The following is a 19,990-nucleotide window of genomic DNA, read 5'->3' as shown; positions in this document are numbered from 1 at the left end:
CTCTTCCCTCCACCCTAGGGAGCCAATCAAAAACACCTTCTCCAATCTCCAAAGCAGCCCCTAGGGGGCAGTACCGCCCCTGCTGAGAACCAAGATCTACTGGCTCCTAATTCTGGTGCCAGGCCCCGGGCCAGGCTGGGAGCACAAATGAATCAGGTTTGGTGCCCAATCCACAAAACATGTACTCTCATTAAATGAGGGTTGACAGACTTAGCAAATAAAAATATTGCATGGGACACACACCAAAAATTATTGGTTGTCTATTTGAAATTCAAATTCAACTAGATGCCCAGTATTTCATCTGGCAACCATCCTGATGATACAGAGATCATGGGGACATGACGACAGTGCTAGTATAGGGACCAAGGGGACTCAGAGGAGAGAACGGAGGCTGCAGGAACGGAGACTTGGTGACCTTTTCTGGCACTGATGAGGCCTGGGCCTTTTCCTGAGTCCTACATATGTAATTGCTCCATGAATGCCCACCTAAGCCAAGGGTGCACATTGCTATCCCCGGCTGGCCACTAAGGCCACTGAGATACTTAGAGGTCATGTGACTTCTCCAAACACACATTCAGTAAGGGCAAGGGAGCGGATGCAGACATAGTTCTCCCCATGACCAGCTGTGGGAACCCCTACACCCTGGGGTTGGACGAGGCTGGTGGGGAAAGGCAGGTGTGGAAGGAGTCATGGTGGGAAAACCTACAACTGGACGTGGCCTCCTCACAGGAGAACTGAGTGTCAGAAGCCTGGTTTAGGATTGGGATTTAGGGAGAATGGGCTTAGAAACGGCTGCAGAAGCTACCTGGAGTGTGAGAAGAAAAATGCTTTCAAGTGTCCTTGCACCGAGGAGTACAGATCCTTGGAGGAGAAAAGGATCCAAGGTGTGTACTTGGTCTGAGAGGAGGGGTGCAGGCCTCCCCTTGGGAAGTGCCTCCAGCCCGGCCCTGCACGTTCAGCTTCCGGGCCCTATCACCACCTCCTTACCAACCCCTTCCTCTGCAGGAACGAGGCCAGGACATGCTCTGGAGATGCTGTGGAATGAGCGTGAACGTGAGCACTGTTCAGGAAGCCATGCCCCGGGGTAAGGTTTATCCCCTTCAGGACTTGGGGCTCCTGGGTTTACAGCTGGCTCCTCTCAGATGGGGTGGTCTCCTATCCGTGGGGTTCACGAGGGCAGTCAGTGGAGTCCCCAGTGGCCTGTCTTCAGGACGGGGAGGAGAAGCCCCTGCTAATGCCCGGTCACACAGGCAGAGAGGACAGGGAAGTTGCTGGAATCAGCAGGCCTCATTCTTAGCTTAGGTGTGTTCTTATTTGTACTCGGCTTAACTGCATCGGCCTTCAGTGAAACTCGGATGTCATATATTTGGGGGATGAGTTCACATTTAGTTCTGGAATGTTCTCTCAAATAACAGGAGCAGAGAACGTGTTTGGGGACCCGCTGCGTGGTAACTGCTTCCCCGCGTGAGGGCTGGCGGCTGAGATTGCTGCTGTGAGCAATTGAGTGGGACACTCAGGAGACTGTGTTCTGTCCCTGTGAGAACCCCACAGCCTCAGAGTGGGACAAGGAACTCAGAGGACATTACTCCCAATGCCCAGGGGGGAAGAGTAAGGAAAAAAAATCCAAAAAGGAAAGCCTAAGGGAGCTGGAGCTGCAGCAAAAGCCTCTGTTGGTCTCTTTAGAATGTTCAAGGGAAAAGCCAGCTGGGTTTGCCAAAAGCCTGGGTGTAGACATACAATAGATTTTTTACAAAATAATACCAACCTTTCCCCAACTATAAAAATATTTTTAAAGTATATACTAGGGGCACCTGAATGGATCAGTTGGTTAGCAACCGACTCTTGGTTTCAGCTCAGGTCATGATCTCAGGGTCGTGAGATGGAGTCTTGCATGAGACTCCGTGCTCAGCGCCGAGTCTGCTTGAGATCCTTTCTCCTTCCCTCTGCTCCTCACCTTAATCACATGCTCTCTCTCTCAAATAAATAAATAATAAATAAATAAATAAATAAATAAATAAATAAATAAATAAAATATTTAAAGTATATGCCAACTTTACATTGTGCTTACTAAAGACAATTTAGAAAAAATATAGGAGTAAATCACAGTGATTGAAAATCATGCATTGTCTTGCTACCTAAACTTTTTTTTTAAGTAAAAGGAATAACTTAAACCATTTAATAATTGAAACTTCTAAGGATTGCCAGTTCAGTCAGCCCTCTGTTTATGAGGAGAAAAGAGTCATTTGTCATTAATATATAGGTGACTGGAATAAACAGAGATATAAAGCTGGTTTTAAAAGATTCTTGAGGGATCCCTGGGTGGCGCAGCGGTTTAGCGCCTGCCTTTGGCCCAGGGCGCGATCCTGGAGACCCGGGATCGAATCCCACATCGGGCTTCCGGTGCATGGAGCCTGCTTCTCCCTCTGCCTATGTCTCTGCCTCTCTCTCTTTCTCTCTCTGTGACTATCATAAATAAATAAAAAAAAATTTAAAAAAAAAAAAAAAAAAAAAATAAAAGATTCTTGAGAAAAAAAAAAAAGATTCTTGAGAGCACAGAGGCCTTCTCTTCATCTTACTTACCTCTGAATTTCCTTGTTAGGCCCTGGTTTTTCATAGATGGCCTAAAGGTAAACTTTGCTTCAGTTTTTGTTGAAATAGCTAAAAAAGAATGAGGTTGGGGTGCCTGGGTGGCTCAGTCAGTTAAGTGTCTGCCTTTGGCTCAGGTCATGGTCTTGGAGTCCTGGGTTTGAGCCCCACGTCTAGCTCTCTGCTCAGCAAGGAGCCTGCTTCTTCAACTCTGTCTCTGCCTCTCCCCCTCACTCGTGCTTTCGTTCTCTCAAATAAATAAATAAAAACTAAAAAAAAAAAAAGAATAAGGTCTTGCTATATGGATCCTAATACAAACCTAGATATTTCAAAAGTAGACCTAAAGTTGCCCATAACCAGAGTGGAAAGAGTAGGGAAAGAAACAGAAGCTGTCATCTCCCAGCTTGGCCAAATTATAACCAATGGGCAGGACATTTAAACATCTGACCCTCAGTTTCCCCATCAGTGTCTCACCTGAGGATATCCATTAGAACCACCCTACTGAGCTTTTTAAGATACACATGTGCTGTCCTCACCCTGGGGGCCTCCGGCAATTGTGGCATTCGGGGAGACAGACGAATCTTTGGTATTTTTAAAAAGCCTCCCAGGCAGTGATGTGCTGGAATGGCTTATTTATCTTCTTTTCTTTCTTTCTTTCTTTCTTTCTTTCTTTCTTTCTTTCTTTCTTTCTTTCTTTCTTTCTTTCTTTCTTTCTTTCTTTCTTTCTTTTTCTTTCTTTCTTTCTTTCCTTCTTCTTCTTCTTCTTCTTTCTTTCTTTCTTTCTTTCTTTTCTTTCTTTCTTTCTCTCTCTCTTTCTTTATTTTTTCTTCCTTTCTTTCATTTTTAAAGATTTATTTATTCATGAGAGACACAGACAGAGAGAGGCAGAGACATAGGCAGAGGGAGAAGTAGGCTCCTCACAGGGAATCTGATGTGGGATTCGATCCTGGATCCCAGGATCACAACCTGAGCCAAAGACAGGCACCCAACAGCTCAGCCACCCAGGCATCCCTGGAGTGGCTTATTTCTAACTCGAACCAGTCTTTAAACTTTTGGAAATTTTGTGAGCTTCACTGTTGCACAGTCATTATTAAAAATCAAAATATATCAACTTACAATTAAATAAATTATATTTAAAACAAACGTGATGAATCTTCAAACCCATCACTTCCTCATTGTTTCAGGACATTCTATAGCTGGCCCGTGAACAACATGGGTTTGAACTGTGTGGGTCTACTTATACACGGTTTTTTTTCAATAAATATATTGGAAACTTTTTTGGAGATTTGTGACAATTTAAAAAAAAAGTTGCAGACAAACCACATGGCCTAGAAATACCAAAAAAGAAAAAAAAAGGCAAGAAAAAGTTAAGTGTTATTGTAAGAATACAGTATATAATACAGGTAACACAAAATATGGGTTAGTTGGCTGTTGATGTCATCAGTGAGGCTTCGGTCAACAGTAGGCTTTCCATAGTTAGGTTTTTAGGAGTCAAAAATTATACTCGGCTTTTCTACTGCACAGGGAGGGGTGCCCCTGACCTACCCCATTACCTATGCTCAGTAGTAGTTGAGTGGAAACAGTATAAACCAGCAGCAAGCAACTTTACATCTTCCCAGCTCCCCTTTCGTGAGTCACATTGTAGCTTGACATCAACTACTGTGGGAATATTTACACCGCAGAGATGGGCAGACACTACAAATCAGGGTTATTTCCCCCCTGGAGATCCAGTTGTTCTACACTCCCCAGCCTGACACCATCCCCAGCCTGACATAGGGTTAATTCTGAACCACCACTGACAACAGTGATCCTAGGTTCATTTTTGAAGACTTTGATCTGAAGGTTGATCTGGGTTTAAAGCTTCCCTGGCCTGATATGCTAGCGCCTCCTGGGGGCACTGGCTTTGTGGCTCCCCTGTCTCTCTCTCTGCACGTTTCTTTTAAAAGAGACATGTTTGCTTTGTTCTCTCCAGTGCTGAAGAAGCAGGTGTGTTTGTGCAGGTCTTTTAGGTAGCTTTAAAGTAAATAGGCTTGATAAAATCTTTCCTTTTCTCTTTTCTCCATTCTTCTGTACTTGTATCGATTCAGGTCTTTCCACAGGCACCGAGTATGCTGGCTGTGTTTGTACATTTCTGCAAATAGATAATCCTGGAAGCCTGTTCTATAGAAACAGGCTCTGTGACGATGAACTGGGGCCGAGGGGGTGGCCAGCTACTTCCTCTCCTTTGAGATTCTTGGTGTTTGGAAGATTTTCACTTAAATTCGCTTCCACAACTTGGCCTGGCTCCTTTATGGCCTTATTTGGAATGCATACCAGCTATTGTAGGGGAAACAATAAGGGAGAGAAATCAATTCACTCTTTGGCCTTTTATGGAAAGTTCAAACTTGCCTTGGGTTGGGCACTCTCCTTTTCAGCCTCAGATATATATTTTTTGGCACATAGGGAATGAGGCTGACGTGAATGGATGGTGTGTCAAGTGCTGAGAACCTAATGGGTGCGAAGGGTGGGCCCTGCAGGGCTCTGTCTGGGGCGCCCGATACATGGCACCCTCTTCCCTCCCCTCCCCTGAATCAATTCAGAACTGAAATGAGGGAGGGAGGCGTCCCTCATCAGGGGCCTCCTTTATAACTGATATAAAGATCACCTTTATAACTGATAAAGTCTATGTTGAAAGATGTGGCTTATATCTGTAGGCAAATAAACTCCCTAATTCTGAAGATTAAATTTAGGCGAGTGTATGTGGTGGATGTGGGCATGCCTCCCCACCTCCCCAGAGAGCCCTCCTGGAGGTACAGCTCACTCCTAATAGTAAACTAAGAAGCTGGGGCCTCTCACTGCTCATGTCTGGCTTCTTCTTTCCAATGTACCAATCAAGAAGGAGGAAGTGATGGACAGAGGGAGCCAGTGTTGTGTTAATGTTCCCCTCTCCGGGAGCCAGGATTTGTGTTAATGCACTCCCTCATCCTGAGGGGCCTGGCCTGGCCAACAGATACTGCTAGCACATGCCCTTGCCCGTAGTGGCTCTGGAAAATTCCTTTATTTGAAAGCTGAGCCCTGCTTGTATTAGGCCAGATTTATAGAATGGAAAAAGGAGACCCATGGTCATTTCAGAGTGCTGTGGGGAGGAAAAGGGGATACAGTAAAGTTGGCTATATCTACAAAGTCAAAAATTCTTTATCCAAAAGTTATTGTACGGAGTTGAGTAATATCTCCGCAAAATTCATGACTACCTGTAACCTTGGAATGTGGCCTGATTTAGAAATAGGGTCCTTGTACATGTGATCAAGTTAAGAGAAGATCATCTTTGGGGCTCCTGGCTGGCTCAGTTGGTTGACCATCTGATTTTTTATCTCAGCTCAGGTCTTGATCTCAGTGTCATAAGTTCAAGCACCATGTTGGAGTCTACTTAAAATAGAAAAAAAATATATCAACCTGGATTAGGGTGGGTCTTAAATCCAATATGACAGGTGTATTATGAGAGAAGGAACACAGAGACACACAGACACAGACACAGGGAGAATGCCACGTGAGTATGAAGGCAGAGACCGGAACACTGTCATCAATGCCAAGCAATGCCAAGGATTGCTGGCAAACAGCAGGAACCAGAAGAGGCAAGCAAGGATTCTCAGCTTGAGCCTTCTGAGAGGCAAGGTCCAGCATGTGGCCACCTAGTTGGCCCCTCCAGGCAAGGGATGGTACAGTCTCTGTGGTGGCATGAAGATGAAGGAACGTAAAACCCAGGGGTGTTGTTGGATACGGAGTGGTGGCATGGGGTGGGTTGTCCTATGGCCTAATGTCTAGTGAAGCTTGCAGCCTTTCCAGTCTGTCAACCACAATTTGTCTGCAGAAACAGCTAGGTTGCACCTGGGTTGCTGTGATGAGTTCCCAGGCATGCCTCACAGGTTATTCAGGACCTTTGGGGTGGCTTTCCCTGAGTTCCACGTGTGATCAGAAGGGCTCTCCCCCTCCCTCCAGCCCAGCATCTCGCACTCTCCTCCCAGGCTTTGCAGGAGGGAAACTTTGCTGAGATTCCATTAGCTCCTCCACAGCACAGAAGGGCTGGGAAGGGGCTGTGGAGGGTGGTCCCATGTGGACCAAGCAGGTTTGGAGATCACTGGACAGTTGTCACAGGATGCCCTTGTATCCTTCCAGATGCTGCTGGGTATCTGACTGTTCATTCAAGGCCTTGGCCAGGTACTCTCCTGTCATCCTTGACATTAAGGATTGCTGGGGGTCGGAGACCTGAGCTGCAGGTCTTGCTATGTCATTACCAAGTTTAATTTTCCAGGTGATGGAATGTTCTGGAAAGAGAAGCTTCCATTTCTAGAGATTTAAGACCCTTTCCCTGCAACTGGTTTGTTGTAGGTAGAAGCTGTGTCAAGTTCCTGGTCTGAGGCAAAGCAGTGTCTATTGGGTCAACAGTGGGACACGCTGGTGGGCTGATGAGTTGCTTCACGGAAGCCAGACCTCGTGTGGACACAAGGAAGAGATTAGCAGACTGAATTTGACCTTGGACATTTGCCTTCTCAGCCCTCAGTGCTGGCCTGACTCTCAGCTCAGCTCTCTCCTTTCTTCTCTGGGGAGTCAGTGCCTACCCTTGGCATCTGTTTTCCCTCCTACCTCCTGACCACTGAGATAGGAGCCATTTATCAATTCCCCTCCACAGAGTGTCCGATTCTATTGCTAAAATATTACCATTCTCAGCTGAATAGATTTCCTTGGCAGGTTCTGGCCTCTTTTGGTTAAAGGGGGAAAGTCGCATTTTTCTACCTAATCCTGTTGTGAAATGTTCCCCTTCGTTCGACATGTTCATTCAGATAACACCTCTCGGCCTTCCCATTTCTCACTCCTAATCTTTTATTTCTCTTTTCCAAGATTTATAACTTACATATGCATCTGTCTCTCTCTTTAAATTTATTGCAGTGCCTCCTTCTCTTTCCTATCACACCTTTGCATCTGCCCCACCTGCTCGTCATGAGTCCTTGGTGGAGCTCAGAGGCACTGGTGCGTGCTCTGCTATACCCTCCTCTCCTTGGCCCTGTACAATCCATCATTCGATCAAAATGCACCACCTTCTAAAATGTCTTCAATCTGGGATGCCTGGGTGGCTCAGCGGTTTAGCGCCTGCCTTTGGCCTGGGGTGTGATCCTGGAGTCCCAGGATCGAGTCTCATATCGGGCTCCCTGCATGGACCCTGCTTCTCCCTCAGCCTGTGTCTCTCCCTCTCTCTCTGTGTCTCTCATGAATAAATAAATAAAATCTTTAAAAAAAATAAAATGTCTTCAATCTGCTCAAAGACGATGTGCATTTTCATTTTCACAACTTCTGGAATGGATTGAAAACAAAGCAGATTCAAACCTTCGTGAAAGAAAAACCATTTGCTTTTCCTGCATCTCTAATCAAGGGCATTAATTTAAAACAACAAATATATGAAGTAGGAATGATGTTGGTATAGTGTCCTTTTTGAGGACTTTTTCATTAGACTGATCCCAGTGGCCTCACCATTAGTGGGGAAGGTTGGCATAGCAGGTGGACAGGATACGTAAACATGGCATAGCTCAGGATTCAGGTGTGTGGTTCTTCTACTCCATAGGCACCTATCCTAAATGAGTCAGCCAAACCCAGATCTCTCCCCTTGTTTCTGGCTGTGTGTTTTGAGTTGATTTAATAAATCATGTGATTCGAGCATCTTGACTTGGTCTGCAGGTCTTTCTGCTCCATGGCAGCCTGCCTGGTGGGGCACTTGGAGACGAGCACTGCATCAAATACAGGATCATCCAAAGGGCTGAGACTGCAGACATTGCACTGATGTTTCCATTATGCTCTGTGGATTCTGGTAGGGAGTTCTCAGAGAAACAGAACCAACAGGACGTGTATTTATATATTGTGATGGTTAATTTTATGTGTCAACTTGACTGGGCTAAGGGATGCTCAGTAAAGCATTGAGCTGGTAAAACATTATTCTAGGGGTTTCTGTGAAGAGATTAAAATTTGAATTGGTAGACAGAGTAAAGACTGAGTAAAGATCACTCTCATCAGTGCAGGGGGGCACCACCGAATCTGTTGAGTGCCCAAATGGAACAAAAAAAGCAGAGGAAGGGCAAAATTTGCTTTCTGTTGGAGCTGGGCTGCCCATCTTCTCCTGCCCTTGGACAGTGGCACTCCTGGTTCTCAGGTCTTTGGAGACATAATCATACTTACACCATCAGTTCCTCTGCTTCTCAGATTTTCCAGCTTAGGCTGGAACCACACCACTGGCTTTCCTGGATCTCCAGCTTATAGATGACAGATTTTAGGATTTCTCAGTTTCCATAATCTCATGAGTCAATTCCTATAATAAATCTTCTATATATTCTTCTATATCCTATTGGTTCTATTTCTCTGGAGAATCTTGACTAGTGCATAGATAGATGATAAATAGATAGATAGAAAGATAGGTAGACAGATAGATAATCTAAGGAATTGGCTTACATGATTATGGAGTCTGGTAAGTCTAAAATCTGTAGACCAGCAGCCTGGAGGCTTAGGGACTGCTGATGTTGCACATGAAGTCTGAAGGCCATCTTGCTTGGGAGAGGTTGGTGTTTTTGTTCTCTCCAGGCCTTCAACTGGGTGAGGGCCACCCACGTTATGGAGGCTAATCTGCTTTACCTTCAAAGTCCAACAATTTAAATGTAAATCTCACCCAAAACTATCCTCACAGAAGTATCCAGGATACATTTGACCAAATATCTGGGCACTGTGGCCCAGCCAAATTGACACATAAAATTAACCATCATAGGAGGAGCATTTGCAAATGTGCTAGCACCCAATAAAAATGCTCTGTGTTGAAATGGGTTTAGGAAAGGCTGGGTTAAGCAGGATTATGCAGGACCTGTTTTACTGAAGGACTTCTTAGAATATTTAATGGGCAGGATAGAGTACACGATGTTTCATAAACTCTGCCCCCATGGGATCCCTTTTTGCAGGGCATTCTTTGGGATGGATGTACTTGTGAACACACTCTGCAAAATGTAGGTTTAGGCCACTCATAGGGAACCAGGCAAGAAAGTCAGGAGGGCATAGAGGGAACCAACCTTGGGGACACTTTGATCTTGAAATTTTTGGTCTTCAGAACTGTGAGAACATAAATTTCCATTGTTTATACCACCCAGTCTGTGGTACTTTGTTATAAAACTCTAGTGGACTGATATACCTACCCACAACCACTGTATAGATATTTATGTTTGTGTTTGTTTTTTGTCTTATGCTTGTATGTCTCCCATACTTGCACCTTCTTCTTTTACACCTAGTTTTAACTTATGCACCTTGATTGTGTTTTAGTTTCCTTTGAAGCTTTCTGAATTCAGGCACAAGAAAAATAAATTTAAAACAATTTTTACAATGATACCTACTAGATTTCTCTGGTGTTGAAGACTCTGTCCTGGGCATCAGGGAGATCCAGCACGATGGGCAGGGATATGCCCAGCAGAGTACCTGGTGTAACTAAATGCTAAATAAATGTTGGTTATTATTACCAGGTATAAGTTGCTATACCAGTTAGCTTTTGCTATGTAACAAACTACACCCAAAGTTTACTGACTTAAAATAAATATTTATTATGCATGATTCTGTGGGTTGGGCAAGCAGTTCTTTTCATCTGAGCATGCTCAGTTGAGGCTTAGTTCAGGATGGCATCTCTCCTGCATTTGGGACCTCAGGTGGAAGGCTGGGATGGCTGGGGCTTCTCTCCACATGGTCTCTCATCCCCCTCATGCCCAGGCTGCATTTGTTTTGGATTTTCAGCAGCAGTACAAGGAGAGTCCCAGAACACCCACCCTTCTGATCCCTGCTGTCTGGTACATTTTCTAATGTCCCCTTGGCCAAAGCAAGTCACATGGCCAAGGCCAGCTAAAAAGCTGGAGAAATAAATTCTACCTCTGATGGGAAAAATTTGCCATGTCACATTGCAAGGGAGCTGTTGGTATATATAATAAGAGATATGTTTGGTTTTTGTTTCCAGTTCCTGGCACAGAGCTCCCCAAACCCTTGAAATTTCCTGAGTGGTAGAAGTGCCTTTTGTCATTCATTAGGAGCCCTTTGGAGTTTATGCTAAGGAGGTGACTTAGGGCGAAGCTCCTAGATAGCCCCAGGATGGGGCTGGTCACCAGAAAGACTGTGTAATTACAGAGTTGGAACCTTCAGCTCTACCGACTGACCTCTAAGAAGGAGAAGAGGTTGGGTGCAGATTGAGCCCCAAAAAAACTCTTGAATGGTTTGGATTTGCTTCCAGGCTGGTGAACACATCCACATGCTATGTGGTGCTTCTGTGGGGACGGAAGCTCCTGCTCTCAGGACCCTTTCAGACCTCTCCCTATGTATCTTTTCATCTGGCTCTTCATCTGAATCCTTTCTATCTTCATAATAAACTAATAAACATAAGCAAATGCTTCCCTGCCTTTGGTAAGCTGCTCTAGTAAAGTAATCAAACCCAAGGAGGAAGTTGTAGGAAACTTTGATAGGCAATCAGTCAGAACACAGGTAATAATGTGGACTTGAGATTGGTGTCTGAGGGAGGTGGGGATAGTCCTATGGGACTGAGCCCTTAACCTTTGGGATTTGATGTTATCCCACTTATTGTCAGAATTTAGTTAAATTCTAGGACACCAGTCAGTGTCCATTGAGAATCAGAGAATTGCTTAGTGGTATTGGAAGCCACATATCAGAGGCATAGATGCAGGAAGTGGGGAGAATTTGGCACCATTTATAATTGGAGTGAAGGCACTGTGCTAGTCACTTTACACTCATTCTTTTACTTAATCCTGCGAGCATTTCCAACTTCATTTTAAAGATCAAAACAGAAACTCAGCGGCATCATGCAAGGGCATACAGTTAATGAGTAGCAGACCTGGAACTCAAACCCAAGCCTGCTTACCTCCTAAATGGCTTCTGGGTCCACCATACTGACTCACCCTTCTGCCCAAAACAAGTCTTTCACACTAGATTAAGTCAGTATGCATTAAATTGTTGATTGGACTTGAACTGGGGGACACACTCTCCAAGATAGGAATGAACAATGAACAAGGATGAGCACATCGAGTTTTAGGTCAAGCTCTAGAACAACATGGGGACTCCTAATGGGCAAATACTTAACCATTCTTAACCCCGGACTTGAGCTGAATAGCCAGGACCATAATGCCTGCCTAGTTTTGGTCATTAGGATGAGGCTTATGTGGGAAAATGTGCTTGGGAAAGCTTCCTGGGCACAAAACACCTCCACCTTTCCCAGACAACAATACAGTTTTAATCCTACTCTTAAATTTTTCATTTTTTTTTTAAATATTCTTGTCTTTCCTCAGACTTCACCTTTCCTTAAGAAGCCACTTCCTACATGTATTTCTCCTCACTACATGGGTGGATTTCACCCACTGGCCACCTCTTCCCTGTTTTCTTCCCTCTTCTAAGGCCTCACTGCCAGCCTTTTTCCTTTAAATGTCTTCCTGTTTCCTAATGCCACTCAATCTGTGCTTTCTTCTGAATTTGAACACCAAGAGGCATCAGCAGTGACCAGCAACAATGACGCCTAAGAGAACAGGTTATTTGAGCTGGGAGAGACGTCAGTGAAACCATCTTAGTATTTGATTGGTCTTTTGTTAAGAGAATAGTGACTCTTTAAGCAGAGCCTGAGAGAGACACTGGCCCCTTTTTAGAGTGGACAGGTTAGGATGGCAGGTCTTGAAAGGGCAAGGTTGGTAGCTGAAACTAGGTGTGCCACACACCTGGACTGTCAGGGGGTCTGAGAGACATCTCGTGTAGGAGTGGGTGGGGTATCAGCTGAGAGTCCAGTGGCGCAGGAAGGGTGAGCAAGATCCAACCCGAGGCTGAGGGGACCTGATTGGTGGTGAGGTAAAGCTGGGGGTAGCTACGGAGAGAGCACACAGGACCTGGCAGGCAAAAGTCAGGAGCCAGGGGGCACCTGAGCAAGAAGCTGAGAAAGATGTTCAGGAGGAGTCCGGAAGAGAATTCAGATACAGAGCCAAACAAGGTGGGAGACACACCAGCACGGTGAGTTGCACTTATGGTCTGTAAATTATATCTCTGCTCGATTCTATCTTGAAGTTTGAGTCTGCCGATGACTGTGGAAGGTTAAAATAATTAGAGCAGGCAGGTTTGTTGGGAGTAGGATGATCAAGGAGGTAAACAAAGGAAAGAAAGATGGAAGGAAGGAAAGGATGAGAAACTTTTATACTTCTTAATGAGTAGATTGGGTGGTCAATGATTAATTCACCAGCTTTTTAATTAAGTGACTCAGATTGGCTGGAATCTAGATGGATCTATTTATGTAGACTCTAGAGCATGTCAGCAAAACATACTCCTATTCTTACCTCACTTTGGTGAGAGGAGATCATTTGATTATTTTTCCATCATTGAGTATGTGGAAATGCGATAATGATTTTAGGATACACAGACTTTGGCTTCACGTAGATTAATAGAAAGATTAGTTTCCAAAGGAAAGATAAACTGCACTGCATTTCTGGACTGTGCAGGGTTCTCCAAGAGAGCCACCGCACAAACGTCACTGCATTCTCCATTAAGGAATTCCAGAGAGGCTTATTCTCTGGGTCGATGAGCTCATCTCACCAGAAAGGCAAGGTGGTGTTTTATATGTTCCAAAAGCAAGATGGTTCCTTCATCCCAGGAGTACACGAACCGAGTATAAATCACGAGGAACTTTGTTAACAGCTGCGATGTGAGATGTGAGACTCAAGGACCATAAACACCTATGAAATTGTGTTTGGGAGTGTCTATGCTGATAAACACAGTCTGTGCCTCCTGTGGACAAGGTAATCACTCCCAAGACTGTCTCTATTATCAAACACCACACAAGGCAGCATCACCTGCTTATGGTTTTATTTATGCCCTTTGCTAAAGCATTAGTGACATTGCAAAAGATGGTGGCCAAAAACATGAACTCTGGGAACAAACCACCTGGATTCAGATCCCAGCTATGCCACCTACTAGATGGGAATTATATAATATAAGCCTCAGTTTCCTCATCTGTAAAATGGGGATAATGAGAGTCCTACTTCATACTTGTGGAGATAAATATTAAGTAACTGGCATATAGCATGGGCTCCATTCAAGTGATCAGTTATTCTTGGCTAATTATCACTGTTTGACCTCACTATGCATCAGGATCAATTTGAGTTGATAAATCCAAGGGGAAGCCAACAGTGGACCAGGGGACCTCTGCACATTGCCTAAGGACAAATGAGACAACAAACAGCGTGAGCAAAGCTGGTAACCTGAATTCATTTGCAAAAGTAGAAACTTCAATACTATAAAAAAGAATATGGTATAGAGAATTCTATATGAAGATAATATGGTGACATGCTCTAATATTTTTATTCTTAGGGAGAGACAGGGATGTCTGTTTTTCTGTTCGACACTTCCTGCTAAATATGATTTTATTTCTCAAAATGATCTATCTCTACCAGTAACTAAAGATGTGGGAGACGGGGCAAAGGGGAAGGAAGGATAGCATCGGGAACTGGGTCAGTGGCTTTAAAGAGTTTCATTCCCTGAGTCCCCTAGAAATTTAGCAGGTTGGTAAAATAATCCAATCAAAGCCTTGTCACTTAGGTTAAGTGAAAAGATAGTTTCTTTATGTTAGAAACTACTTCACTACAAGCAGTATATTCTACTGTGTTTTTTCATTACTCAAAATGCTTTTACAGGAAAAGAATTCTAAAAATTTCAAAGAAGGCTACGATTTAAGGAGTCTCGAAGTATGATCAATACCATCACAATACATATATTCTTTACAAAAGCATGTAGGGAAATATAGAATAGCCATAACATGGGAGCAGTTCACTAATTAAACATTTCATCTTCTAATAATTTTTCATTTATTTTTCTAAAGATGTGACTTAAGCATAACTAACATAAATGAAATGCACAAATATTAGGTATTTGGTTCAACAAACTTTGACAATTGTGTATTGGTAGTTGCCACTCAAAACAAGATACAGAACATTTTTTTTATCATTTTTTTATATCATACATTTTTTTATCATCAATTCCCCTGAAGCTCTTTCCAGTCTATCTCCTTTCCCCCATCACTTTTTTTAATTTTTAAAAAAGATTTTATTTATTTATTCATGAGAGACATAGAGAGAGAGGCAGAGACACAGGCAGAGGGAGAAACAGGCTCCATGCAGGGAGCCTGACGTGGGACTTGATCCCGGGTCTCCAGGATCAGGCCCTGGGCTGAAGGCGGCGCTAAACTGCTGAGCCACCCAGGCTGCCCTCCCCCATCACTTTTTGACTTATTTATAGGTTGGTATATAGAGATTAGTTTTTTCTTTTTAATTTTTTAAATTTTTTATTTAAATTCAATTAATTAACATATATTATTAGTTTCAGAGATAGAGGTCAGTGATTCATCAGTCTTGTATAATACCCAGTGTTCGTGAACATCATGTGTCCTCCTTAATGCCTATCACCCAGTTACCCCGTCCCCCAACCCCTTCCCCTCCAGCAACCTGTTTGTGTCCTATGATTAAGAGTTAGAGATTAGTTTTGCCATTATTTAAACTTCCTATGAATGGAATCAGACGGTATGTGCTTTTTTGAGTTTGGCTTTTTTGTTTGGACATATTTGAAAATCATCCATGTTGTTGGGTATGTCAATAATTTATTCTATTTCTTAGTGGTGAATAGTATTCCATTGTATAAATGTGGCATATCCAGTTCTGGCAATATTTATTACAAAGATTTCTTTCTCGATGACTTTGGCATCTTTGTGGAAAATCAGTTGGCCATCTGTGTGTTGATCCATTGATTGTCTATTTTATTCAATTGATTTATATGCATAACTTTATGCCAACATCCTGCTGTCTTCACTATTACTGCTTTATAATATACCTCAAAATCACATAGTATAAGTCTTCCAAATTGGTATTTGTTTTTCCAAATCACCTTGGGTATTCTAGATCCTTTTTGGAATCATCTCATTTGTTTCTTCAAAAAAAGCGTGATGGGATTTTTATACAGATTGTGTTGAACCAATACCCAAGTTAAGGGAAAAGGGACATTTTCACAATTTTGAGTCTTCCAATCAATAAGCATGGTATATCCAGTTATTTAAGCCTCTTCCATATTTCTCATAAATGTTTTGTAATCTTTATGTAAAATGTTTTGTAATCTTTCAGTAGATTTACTCCTATGTAATTGAAGTTTTGGATGCCATTGTACTGATTTTTAAAATGTCATTTTCAAGCATATGTTACAGGTATATAGTAATAAAACTAGTTTTTTATATTAACTTTATATCTTAACAACCTTGCTAAATTCATGTAATTCCAGTGATTTATTTATCCATAGTATTTTCTTGATATATAATAATTAATAACTAGATAGTCAATAAATTAAGAAACTTAGTTGTTATAGTTTTAATTATCTGTTATTACATCTTTGCTTCTAAGGATTTTATTGCTGTGGTGGTGGTGATGATAGTTTTGATGGGGATGATTTGCACAGAGAAAAGTTCATAAAACAAATCTTTCATATCAATTGCAAGATTTCGAAACCGTGTGGTTAAGCTCCTAAGTAACCCCTAGATTACTAGACGCCTGGGTGGCTCAGCGGTTGAGCCTCTGCCTTTGGCTCAGGGCATGATCCCGGGGTCCAGGATCCAGTCCCACATCGGGCTTCCCGCATGGAGCCTGCTCCTCCCTCTGCCTATGTCTCTGCCTCTCTCTCCGTCTCTCATGAATAAATAAATAAAATCTTTAAAAATAAATAAATGAATGAGCCCCACAACTTCGTAACTATTTATAATTTACACCTTTGTCTAGAGAATTTTAAAATTGTAGTAATTAGTGTTAATATCTAGTACTATAACTTTTCTCCAATTCTTACAGCATGTATTTCCTGCATATGCATGGCAGATAATGTTTTGAAATACCCTCCAAGTATCATTTGGTAAATCCCTTACTCAGTTTGGCATTCATGCCATGTGGGAGAAACAAGATCGGAAATTACAATAGCTATCACTTAAGGGCACATAGATTGTATACCAGGAACTGAGCTAAGCGACTTATGTGCATTTATTCTTCCCAAAGACCATATGAAGTTAGAATCATCGTTAGACCTATTTTACAGACCAGAAAACCAAGGCTTATATTCAGTTGTTTGCCAGGTCACACAGTTAATGAGTAGCAGAATCGAGATCTGAATCAAAGTTCCTGACTTTGGAGCCCTCGCTGTCGACCAAAGCAAACGTCATTCCTATAGAAAAAAGAATTTAGCCAGGCTTAAAAATTCTTAGGCTGATAAGGAATGATACCAGCTTCCATTTGTTGCTATGTAATGGTTGAGGTGTAGTAATAAATTTCTTGTATCAGCTGATTAAGGGATCTACTAGGAAGTCCAAGATCTCTTCTGCAATCCCTGGTTATCATGGGGACCTGTGTGAGGGTTACAGAGCTCTTTAGCTGGAGAAACAACATCAAGGCCAACCTCTGCAGAGGGCAGGTCACCCACGGTGCCATATACAATGGGGCACATCAAGTGAATTAGAATGCTGTGTGGTGCTTCCTGCCATCAGAGGAGCACATCCAGTTCACATGGACACAACCCACGCAAGCCCGCTACACAGATGCAGATGACGCCAGGGCTGGAATTACAGAGCGACCCCGACCCCCAAACAAAACAAAACAAACCCAACCAAGGGCAGTAAAAGCCTGGAATAACAAGCCCAGAAAGCATCAGCACCAGAACTGCAAAAGGTTGCCCTGTATGCTGCAGATTACAGAATCATAAAGAGACGCTTGTAAAACAAAGCCTGTTGTGCTTCAGCACAGGCCGCACTTGGCAATCCCATTGCTGTATCTGGTTTCATTGAGGGAGGAGGGAGTCCTTAAGAAATGGGCTTGAGACGATTCAGCCAAGAAGACTCCATCTTCGCCGATTCTATCCAATGAACTCCATAGCGATGTTTTCATGATAATTTAAATTTTTCTTTGTGTTGACCTTTACCCTTCATACCTTAGACACGTAGGGGTGGGGAGAGTACTTTATAACTCCTGGTGACGTTCCAAGAAAATGTCACTCACTGGTACCAGCATTATCCTGGAATTTCCAGTCTGGAGAATGGAATTTGGCAGGGTCCTTCAACATCAATCAGGGTACCTGCAGGTAACAGTGTGCTCTCCAGCTCCAAAAGGCATTCCATTCCAAGAATCTCCATCTCTTCATTTGGAGGTTGGGTTGGAAGTTCACTCCTTTGCAGGCATCTCCTTTTTCAACCCCTGGAAACCCCTCAAGCCTGAGGCGTGTCTTGAACCTTGGATCTACAACTATAGCTGTGGAATAAGAGTGGATACTGCTTGCTTCTAAACATTGAAGGACACATTCTCTTGGGATGCTTTATGCCACTTGACATCATTGACCATGTCGTGAACAAAGAACACAGAAATAACAGTTGGCAAACCACATGACTCTGAATATGCTCTGTGTCACAAGGCATATAAGAGGAGGTTTAAAAGTACATTAATGGTACTCTCTGAAACAATTTAACCACACCTGAGAATTGCTTTTATTAATATACTTCAGTAAGGGTGTTTTTTTTTTTTTTTTCAGTAAGGGTGTTATAGGGAACATGCTGTGCATTGCTGTTCTCTGAATGGCATACTTCTCCAACTTGAATTGTTTTGAAACTGGGCCAATAATCTTGTTTTCACAAAACCCCTGAGAATATGTGGCTTTCTACACGGTGTCATTAAAATCCTTGGTAACAAGTAGATATACTCTCTAGAAGCTTTTGTTTAAAATGTTTTGTCTTTCAGTATCTCCCGCTTTTACTCTATATTGTGAACATTTTCAAGGATACAGAGAAGGAGAAAAAATAGTATAATGAACACCTATATACTCACCATCCACATTTAACAATTATTAGTATTTTGTCATATTTGCATCAACCTGGATTTTTCTTGTAATATAAAATAAATTACAGACATTACTATAGGAACCTAAGTGTCTCTAAAAAATATGAATATATTCCCACATAGCCAGCACTGCCTCCATTGCCTTCACTGGCAATGTGCTATCCTGCTACTTCCTTCTCACTGGCAGTTAGGGAATTTTAAGCAGACTCCCTGAACCAAGACCCAAACCAAAATCAAGAGCTGGATGCCTAACTAACTGAACCACCCAGGCATTCCCAAAGTGGTGGTTTTCTAATTTGATCATTTACTTGATATTTCTTAGCATTCTTTCATAATGGAGAGTTTTGTCTCAAAACCAGGGCTATTCGATAACCCTGATGTATAGCCTAATATTTTCCCTATAGTTACCAATTTTTAGAGTACATTGGCTTATTGTTCTGGAACCTTTGAAATAAAATAATTCACTGTCCTTATATTGTAAATGCCATATTATTTGTAGTTTACTGGTGTAAATGGCTTTAGCGTAACATTACAACTCCAGGTATATAGGACACCGAGGCATCAGTAAATTTAGTAGAATCACTTAATTCAGCAATAAACAAAAGAAAAAGTCAAACTGGTTAATTAAGTTGATTGGTTATTGGACTCAAATGACAGTCAAATCCATAAAATGGCTTGTCTGGTAGCCTCACAGTTGACCCTGCCCCAGTCTCAGTTTTTCAAGGAATAACAGGGAGGGTGAGTTTGTAAGAAGAGGGAGGGGATGTAGAAAGAGGGATTTCCCTCATTGTTTCCTGTACCAGGATTTTAAGTTTTGCATTGTCATGAGCCAAAAGCATCTGAGTGGCCACTATGTTCAAATTGCTCCCCTCACTGGGCCAAGGGAGCTAAGGGAGCCCAGAGGGGAGCTCCAGAGCACGGACTACTGTTAGAGAAGCCCATGTCATGTGGCAATGCCTGGGACCTGTTCCTCCTTGTTCAGCCATTGGCTAGGACAACACAAGGACAGTGTGACCCTGGCTCAAAAGCTGAGACAGGCTTGATGTGACACAGCAGGCCCTTTCCCTTTTTTACTTTTAAATTTAAGTATAATTGACATATAAGATCTTATTAGTTTCAGGTGTACATCATAGTGATCTGATATTTTTATACAGTATGCAATGATCTCCACAGTAAAGGTCGTCACCACCTGTCACCTGTAATAAAGTTATTATAGTATTAGTGTTTACTTTACCTCTGCTGCCCATGACATCTCCATGACTTACTTATTTTATAACTACAAGTTTTTACCTCTCAATCCCCTTCATCTATTTCACCCATCTCTCCAAACCCTCCCCCATCTGGCAGCTAAGTTTGTTCTCTATGAGTCTATTTCCATTTTGATTTTTTCTTTTTGTTGTTGCTGTTCTTTAGATTCCAAATATTAGTGAAATCATACAGTATGTCTTTCTCCGTCTGACTTATTTCACTTAGCA

General features: G+C 42.6%; 1 long non-coding RNA gene across 1 annotated transcript; it reads left to right on the top strand.

The window, feature by feature from the left end:
• The first annotated feature begins 390 nt into the window (after positions 1 to 390).
• Positions 391 to 7,720, top strand: LOC118353012 (uncharacterized). The gene is made up of 3 exons (XR_004811100.2): positions 391 to 884; positions 1,006 to 1,084; positions 6,952 to 7,720. It is a non-coding gene; the product is annotated as an uncharacterized LOC118353012 (long non-coding RNA).
• Positions 7,721 to 19,990: the final 12,270 nt, after the last annotated feature.

Source organism: Canis lupus, chromosome 31, assembly GCF_003254725.2.
Source record: "Canis lupus dingo isolate Sandy chromosome 31, ASM325472v2, whole genome shotgun sequence".
NCBI lineage: Eukaryota > Metazoa > Chordata > Mammalia > Carnivora > Canidae > Canis > Canis lupus.
Note: the sequence above shows the minus strand (reverse complement) of the source record. Positions and strands in the feature narration are given on the sequence as shown.